Source organism: Polyodon spathula, chromosome 8 (genome assembly GCF_017654505.1).
Source record: "Polyodon spathula isolate WHYD16114869_AA chromosome 8, ASM1765450v1, whole genome shotgun sequence".
NCBI lineage: Eukaryota > Metazoa > Chordata > Actinopteri > Acipenseriformes > Polyodontidae > Polyodon > Polyodon spathula.
In genome coordinates, this window is record NC_054541.1 from 20,559,437 (window position 1) to 20,569,142 (window position 9,706).

A 9,706-nucleotide genomic window follows, 5' to 3' on the forward strand; every position below is an offset into this window, starting at 1 on the left:
ATTTTGGCCATTCGGTGTACAATGTGTCCTGACTTTCCAAAAAAGGGTGACAAAAATGTCAGCAGTGTAGCCTGAAAAATCAGCCTGATATTCATAAATGCAACAGTATTACTCTAATTATGTTGTTTAATATGATGGTCTTTGGTCATGTTTTTCTATAGAAATGTAATAGTGATCACTGCAGCCCACAGAAATGTTCCATTTTTAAGTCAGGCCTCTCTTCACCTCTATGATCACCCTTATCAAATGATCTTTGATGTAATAGTTATTTTATACAGTGGATTGGGCCACAGTTAGAATGGTACAACAGTGGCAACATTTTCATATTTTGACATACACAGTAGTATCACAGTGGTATTGTATGAACCACTCATATACACTGTTGCTAATCCACTGCATTCCCAGTAGTGTATTCCCTTATCAGCACCACTTGCTGGGCAATGTTAGTTCCAAACCCATTATCATTACTGTTAATATTGTCTACTAATTGTGTAAAATGTATTCAGGGTTCACCCAACTTACCCAGGTAGGGAAGAAAATATTTCCAATAATATCCCCTTACAGTCCTGGGGCCACAAATACTGTCATGTCATTCACAAATTTTTCTCTGCATACAAGAAAACAAAATCAGGACTGATATGAAGGTGACATTGCTTCTGTGTGTTATTGACAGTTTTTTTTTTTTTATTTTTTACAGATGCATGACATAATTCCTTTTGGGATAAGATGGAGACTGGTATGGTATGATATGAGAAAATACAGTTTTTTCTCCCCACCGCCGTCATACATTTTAACCAGTAGATTGTAGGGTCTTACACTGGAGTTAGACTGTCCTTTGGGGTGAGGTAGTAGGTTGTATAGTTTTAAGGGTTACACCCTTCCTGTCAATAACTATACAACCTACTGTCTTTCCTGAAGTGGCTGTAAATTCGTCGCTGGATGAGTGCTCACAAACGCCTGCAGCTGCTTGTAGCTGTTTGAAAAACAACATATTGTATATAATGTACTGTATACAACCTACATAAACACGTTTTTTTATGCTGAGCTAAGAGGATAAATCTCCCAAGTTCTAATGCTATTTATTTGCTGTCCCATTCCATCCCATTGTAGGCTTAGCCCTGTAACAGCACACGTGTGAAGAAGTCAAGCATTTTATAAGGTGTTATGAAGTTAGGGTATAGGGGCTTTGATGAAAGGAAATTAAGCAATATAATTCAACCTGTTTTCATTTCAAAACTATATATTCACCTATAAAATAATATGATTTGCTTTTGTACTGTATTGCACTTATTATATATCTTTATTTCATCAGCTTTTATTTCATTATAAAAAATACTGCAGAATATAGCACCTTTAATCTTTGGTGCAAAGTGTTTTGTAATACCTTGAAAGATTCTATATCGGACCAATTGATTTTTTTTTTTTTTTTTGCCATATTACGCTGTATGACTTATTTCATTCTAGCAGTTAATTGTTAAAGGACGCGTATGTAGCATAAGTTAGCAAGCTTTGAAAATTATCACTTTTCCACAAAGGTAGAACATTTTCAGCTGCTTAAGATGTTTAGTTCAGTTTTTAACTGTTACAAAACAGACTACCATAAGTAATATCATTTCAGGCCTCCTAAGCATGTAGAAGCATGTATTGTTTAATAAAGACTGGCACAAACTCTTTAAAAATGTGCCCTATGGCTGTTCAAGATGCGTCTCGTGTATTAGGATTAAAAATAGGTCTATTGTGGATTCCTGTGTGATATTAGAATGTATTACAGTGCATTTAGGTTTCTCACAAGCTGTGTAAGGCTTCACTCAGTGCAGTTCAGTTTCCACTGGCCCACATGCTTGTTGCTATCCTCTCTGCTAATGTTCGCACAGGGTGAGGTAGTAGGTTGTGTGGTTTCAGGGTAGTGATTTTACCCCATCAGGAGATAACTATACAACCTACTGCCTTCCCTGAAGGGCAGCAGTGCAACTCTAAGAACAAGCAACAGTAATCTTTAATAGTTTAGTTTCAGCAGAAATATGTAGGGGACATTTTCAATGTTTTCAATGCAACTTAAAACATTTCCCAAAACTGGTTGTTTATTTTAAAATAAAAATGTGTCAAATTTTTGTATTTGACTTGAAAGTTAAGTAAGGTAAAGTTGGTTACCAAGGTACAGCAGATGCATTTCAAAAGTTTGTAGTGTTTCACTGTTTTCAATTAACCTCACAAAGAATAAACACACAGGACCAGGATATGCATCACCAGACTGCTGTATGTTCCTTCTGAAATTATGTGTAAATATGTCTTTGTTTGTAATGAACTTTTATTACATTATAAATAAACAATTAAACAAGAGTACTTAAAATGAGTCATTTGCTTTGTGTATGCCTATTTCATAATGGTAAGTAGCAATACACTTACAGAAAAAGGATCAACATTTTTCACCTGCTCAATGGTAAATTGAATTTGCTTAAAAGCAGGGCTTTTCTTACCATTATTTGCAATGGTGACTTGTTGCTGGGTGGCTGTCACTACAACACTCTTAAGAAAAAAGGTTTGGCCTAGAACCATTAAAAGTTCTTCACACTGATGCCACAGGGGAAACATTTTTTGTTTTTTTAAAGAACTGTTATTGAAATGTTCCAGAAAGAACCATATGCTTATGGTTCTTTAAGGAACAGATTTATGTTCATCCAAGAACCATATTTGGCTTCTGCTGCTGATTGTATTTGTATTTGCCTGTACCATACAATAAAAAGAGTAGAAAATGACTTGCTGTTAAATTTAACTGTATATAAATTTAAATATATATATATAGACACACACACACACACACACACACACACACACAGTGCTTTGCAAAAGTATTCAGACCCCTGACCAATTCTCTCATATTACTGAATTACAAATGGTACATTGAAATTTCGTTCTGTTCGATATTTTATTTTAAAACACTGAAACTCAGAATCAATTATTGTAAGGTGACATTGGTTTTATGTTGGGAAATATTTTTAAGAAAAATAAAAAACTGAAATATCTTGCTTGCATAAGTATTCAACCCCCACACATTAATATTTGGTAGAGCCACCTTTTGCTGCAATAACAGCTTTAAGTCTTTTGGGGTAAGTATGTACCAGCTTTGCACACAGTGTTGGAGTGATTTTGGCCCATTCTTCTTGGCAGATTTCCTCCAGGTTGTTCAGGTTGGTTGGACGATGCTTGTGGACCAAAATTTTCAAATAGTGCCACAGATTCTCAATGGGATTGAGATCAGGACTTTGACTGGGCCACTGTAGGACATTCACCTTTTTGTTATTGAGCCACTCCAATGTTGCTTTGGCCTGTGCTTGGGATCATTGTCCTGCTGAAAGGTGAATTTCCTCCCAAGCTTCAGTTTTTTAGCGGACTGAAGCAGATTCTCTTGCAGTATTTTCCTGTATTTTGCTCCATCCATTCTTCCTTCAATTGTAACAAGATGCCCAGTCCCTGCTGATGAGAAGCATCCCTACAGCATGATGCTGCCACCACCATACTTCACTGTAGAGATGGTGTGTCTTGAGGCATGGGCAGTGTTAGGTTTGCGCCACACATAGCGCTTTGAGTTTTGGCCAAAAAGCTCTATCTTGGTCTCATCTGACCACAAAACCTTTTCCCACATCGCAGCTGGGTCACTCTCATGCTTTCTGGCAAACTCCAGACGTGCTTTCAGATGGTACTTTTTGAGTAACGGCTTCTTTCTTGCCACCCTCCCATACAGGCCAGTGTTATGCAGAGCTCTTGATATGGTTGACTGGTGCACCATTACTCCACTCCCAGCCACTGAACTCTGTAGCTCCTTCAAAGTGATTGTTGGCCTCTCTGTGGTTTCTCTCACAAGTCTCCTTCTTGTTTGAGTGCTGAGTTTTGAGGGATGGCCTTTTCTTGGCAGTGCCTGGGTGGTGTGATGCAGCTTCCACTTCCTGATTATTGATCCAACTGTGCTCACTGGGATATCCAAACACTTGGATATTATTTTGTACCCTTTCCCAAATCTATGCATTTGTATTACTTTATCTCTAACTTCTGTAGAATGCTCTTTGGTCTTCATTTTCCTTCAGATTCACAGCCTTACCAATGATCCTTCAACAGTGGGGTTTTTATCCAGAAAATGTGACAGCAACTTTAATGGTTCACAGGTGGAGGCCAATGGTAAGGTAATTGTGTCCTCGTTAGGGCAATTTCTTTCATCAGTGCAAACTGGGAGCTTCCACAGCACAGGGGTTGAATACTTATGCAAGCAAGATATTTCAGTTTTTTTTTTTTTTTCTTAAAAATATTTCCCAGCATAAAACCAATGTCACCTTACAATAATTGATTCTGAGTTTCAGTGTTTAAAAATAAAATTAAAACAACTGTCAGGGTCCAAGAAGATCAAGGGTTAGATCACAAGTCTGGTTCTCAGTACAAAGTAGGGTCACAGCCAGTAGGGTTCTCAGTCGATCCAGGTCATACACAGTAAATCAATTCAGAATCAACAAACAATAAATAGCACACTCCCCAACGCCTCACCACCTTCTGCTCCTCTCCTCCTTCACTTCCAGTCTGTGAATTTATGTTCAATGTCTGTCCCTGATTAACCCTTTGCAGTCCATTTATTCAGCATCTGTCAGGCGCGTCGGGTCCAATTTATTTTCACACACGCTGTGTATTTTACACGCGTTGTTTAAAATATTTTTTTTATATTTTTTTATATATAAAACAGGTTTAAAAGGCCACTCAGTACTGCATCTCCAGCCAAGACCCACCTTTTGTTCGCTGTATTTTTCACATACCTCTTCATAGTCGTGCAGACTGATAAATCCTCTCCTGTTCACTCGGCTTCATTCGGCTCCTATCGGTCTCATTCCTATCGGTCTCACTTTGGCCATTGATTTTCTGTTTTTTTCCGGAGAAAAAACGACTAGAGACCTGTGCTTGATGTATTTTTGATGATGTCAGACAGGGTCCGACATCGGACTAGAAAGGTAAAATTGTAATATCAGACCTGGCCCGACATAGGACCGCAAAGGGTTAAAATCGCCTTGTTGATACCTGAAATGGTTTTCGATTGTTGAAATCCACATGAAGTCTCCAAAAAATCTTACACAACTTTGTTACGTTGTTATTTCAGAAATGTGTGATATCCCTTTATAATTTTTTGGTGGTGGGGCTACAGGGGGGTTAAGGTAAACTTTGGAGTGTCTTCAGTCCACCCAGGCACCCCCCCTCCCCCTACCCTGTGCTTTGAACCCGAAGACCCTGCTGCTTAAAAGACCTAAGTAGTATAGCAGTAACAGACAATTAAGTGACAACTTGTTTTAACCTAGTGTAGTATCAGATGTGTTGTTTTAAAATAGAAATATGTGTGGTATAACATGTGTTTCTTTCAAAACTACAGATTTGAAACTTGTATAGTGCATACAAGTGCATGACAGGGCAGATTTATTAAATTATTTTGTTCGCTACAACCACTTTAACTATGTTATCAAACAGTTTGAAAAAAAGTAAATTCAATACTTCAAGCCTTTCCAATACAATTAGCAGAACATAGTAATTATTGTGGATATTCTCTACCTGTATATACCAGTGACTGAACGATTTCCTATGGGCTATAATTTGTGTGTATACTGTACTGTCACATTTCATGTTTCCTGGTTTCTAGTAGTTGATTGATCCCAAAAACTTCACTTAGTTGCTTCTTAAAGTATCCCAATGATTCAGCAGCAACAACGCAGCTTGGTAACCTATTCCATACATTCACCACCGTGTAGACGTGTCTCCTGCTCTTTGTGCTAAGTCTGGTCTGTCTCCACTGTCTAGCTGTGCCCTGTAATCCAGGACTCTGTGCTGTGCTGAACGAGTGTCGAATCCTTTTAGGATTTCACTTCAATCCCCCCATCCTTTTTTGTTCTGGGTTAAACAGTGCCCTCAGCATGTCTTCATAACTATATCTTTCATACCTGGAATTAGTACCGGTAATCTTTGCTGGTCTTGCTTGATCCTCCCTTCATTGCACGCTACACTTTTGGACTACCATACAGCCAAGCATTTTGTTGGTTTTTTTTGTATTGCCTCCCCACATTGCCTGGTCATTCTTGCAGCAGGCTTGTTCCAACATATGGTATTCGAATCCTTCATTAGCTTAATATTTATTAGCATTACATTTTTAAGAATTACACACAGAATTAAGGTAGTTATCATTACCCCCAAACTCAGAAAACTTACTTATTAGATACCCCTTACCCTTTGTGTATAGTAGACCTGAATTAAAGTGAGAAACAGGATTTCCCATAGTTGACACCACACCACCACCTGTAAAATACCAGATTCAAAAAGTAAAACTTGAATTCATTTATTTAAATAATAACATCATTATGTTTGCTGTCACATGTTTTAAATTTTAGACAACAAAAGGGTGAACGGTTGACAATGTCAACTGTTGCACATTCAACAGCACTTTATTATAATATATATATATATATATATATATATATATATATATATATTCACATTATATTTGAGCTGTGAAACAGTTTACTGACAAAGAAACTTTTATAATGCCATATATCCGGTTTGATACAAGAGATTTTGAAAGAGTGTCATTACATTGTTGAAATATGCATCTATTGCAAAGCATAGGATTTTATATATCTGTATCCTACTGTTTTAACATAAAGCAACAGTTCTATACTGAAGACTGCAATGGTATCTCCTTTTAACCTGTTGTTATGAATATTATTAAACCAGTATGGTACTGCTAAATTTAAATGTCTTTTTTTTTTTTAAGCTCCAGTATAAATAGCAATGTAATCACATAATAACTACTTAGTAACATTGTAATTCATATAGATCACATTTTAAGACAGTAGTTGCAAGTAATAGTAATTATCAGGCTGATACTCTGACTACACTGCTTAGGTACATTCTGTTTATACAGTTTGATGCTTTTGAAGGGTGACTTTAGGTTAACTGTTACATTGAGGCAAGTCAGGTTTTTTTTTTTTTAACACAAATCTAATGCATTTTTACTCTCTTTTTCTTTCTTTTCTTTAAGGGATGAAGGACTGTAAGTACTGTAATGCATCATAATTTGGTTAAAACAACTGTCTCAACCTGTCCCATAGAATATGGACTCCTGCCTCACCTGTGGGAGGGTCATGGGAACACTGGCGCAGTTGAATGTTGATCACAGGGTGTATAACTGAAATGTTACTGGCTCAACATATAGCATCCCCAACATAACAGCACATAAGACTGTGAAATATCTTTTACTTCTCTTTCTCAGTACACCAATAATATTTTTGTGTGAATTTGTTGAGACATAAATTCCTTCTTTTAGAAATATTCAGGCCAGATTTCAAACTGTTTCATCTTTTTAAAACCAGTACTCAGAGATATAAATGTGGATGTTGACAAGGTTGCGATGAGAAACGACCCCTCTGATGACGTAGTTCATTGCCAGTTTCAGCACGACGTGCAAGGGCCCGACAAGGGGCCTCACCTGCCGCACAACACCTGTTTGAGAACACAGTTTACAGTGGTTACATATGCATACAGCTATATATATATATATATATATATATATATATATTACTTATATAACATATATGACAAAATTTGTTGCATAAAAGATAGATGTGCCGACTTGGAAAACCCATGAAGGGTTTTTACACAATTAAATACATGTGACGACATATATATATATATATATATATATCTATATATATATATATTATCTATAGAGATCGGAATATATATATATATATATATATAGAGAGAGAGAGAGAGAGAGAGAGAGAGAGAGAGAGAGAGAGAGAGAGAGAGAGAGAGACACTAAAGGATTTTGTTCAACAGAGCTAACTTTCGAAACGTAATAAAAAATATCTGTTAGAATAAACAACATGAGTGTGCATTACAGAGGCTGTACAATGAACATAAAACTCGCAATGAGCATGTGCAGCCAAGATTGATGTGAGGGACTGCAAGGCGGTTCAGTTGTTCAGGAGGGATCCTGTACATGACCATTCCTCAAGGAGTACTGCCTCTAATTGTTTCAGGGAAGTTAGAGTGGAAATTTGCAGCAAGTCTGGTTTACTGTGATTGGATTGATTCTTGCTCTTAATGAGCTATATAGACATTGCCTGGAAGGATTTGATTATTTGACACATGAAACTTTTTATCTATGCCTACCATTTAAGCCACTTCACTTGCAAGTCTTTTTGCTTACAATGACTTGTATCTCCCCCCATGGCTTCACTTATAAGCAGAGGTTGTAATCTTGGCATGGACCTGATGAAGAGGCCTGTCGTGCAGTTAAATGCCAAAACCAGTGAACTGATTAATTCCATATCTTATAAGTTCCGCTCATAGAATACTGCTAAATAACCTCAGGCCCCCCAAAGGGGTTGTGCGCTGTTTATGGCTCTCTTCATGGAATGCATGTTTGCATTAACCCTTTGTGGTCCTATGTTGGACCAGGTCCAACATTACAATTTTCCCTTTCCAGTCCGATGTCGGACCCTGTCCGACATCATCAAAAAGACATAAAGCACAGGTCTCTAGTCATTTTTTCTCTGGAAAAAGCTGAGAAAACCTTTCAATGGCCGAATGAGACTGATAGGAGCCAAATGAAGCCAAAAAACAAAAACAAAAACAAAAAAGGGTGTATCTGAGTAATACAGACAGCCCCTGCACCACAGAGATAACACAGACACAAACAAAGAAGATAGCTGCTTCAGCATCCAGCGCTCAAAGAATATCACAGACAGTTGCAGAGCTTTTTGAGATGCTATAATAATAAAATAATGACTTGGATCGCATTATTGAGGAGTTTGGTGATAAAACGAGTGATCAGGAGAGGATTTATCAGCATGCACGTTTATAAAGAGGTATGTGAAAAATACAGCGAACAGGGGTGGGGCTTGGCTGGAGATGCCTTACTGATGTCCTTTTGCCATGCAGGGCCTTTTAAACCTTTTTTACTCTGAAAAAAAAAAATTAAACGGCGTGTGTAAAATAAACAGCGCGTGTGAAAATAAACTGGACCTGACGCGCCTGACAGGAGCTGAATAAATGGACCGCAAAGGGTTAAAATGCTGTCATGTAATAAAAACCAAAATGTTACCCTGAGAAAAATGCATTGTCTTTTTAAATGCATTTAAAAGGCATGTCATATGCAGACAGGATAAAATAATTTAATCTATTCAGTCTTGACAAAGAAGACTACGCGGTGACCTGATTCAAGCATTCAAAATTCAACATTGAAATGGCCTGTCTATACTCTATAATGATTTCATTCCAGCACCTCTCAACCTGGCCTTATTTACAAATGCTTCATTTAAGAAAATTTGAGATTTAACAATTAACAATTTTCTGTTTTTTAGTTGGGATTTTTTTTTTTTTTTGTCACTAGATATTGAAAACCTATTACTGCATCTAAAATCCACAGTTCTTCAAATATACCCAACAGTCGTAGCAGCAAATACTTTTCATGTGCGAAAACAAATCTACAGTTCATATCATGCCAATTCACCTGGAATTATGCAATTACTACAATGATTTCCAGATTTTAGTCTGGTCCCTACAGCTCTGCCAAATCCAGAAGTGACACCCCAGTTCAACCAGTTAATTTTCAACTGAACCTAACTATCAGCGGACTGTTAAATACAGCGCAAGCACACATGGCTGCAACACCTGTTACTTC

The 9,706-nt window shown here is 37.3% G+C and overlaps 1 long non-coding RNA gene across 1 annotated transcript in view; it reads left to right on the plus strand.

Moving 5' to 3' along the window:
• The window catches only part of LOC121319576, a 33,193-nt gene extending 30,853 nt beyond the window's left edge, over positions 1-2,340 (plus strand). The window contains exon 5 of the long non-coding RNA XR_005950721.1: positions 698-2,340. This is a non-coding gene — a long non-coding RNA (uncharacterized LOC121319576). The remainder of the gene's footprint in view (positions 1-697) is intronic.
• Positions 2,341-9,706: the final 7,366 nt, after the last annotated feature.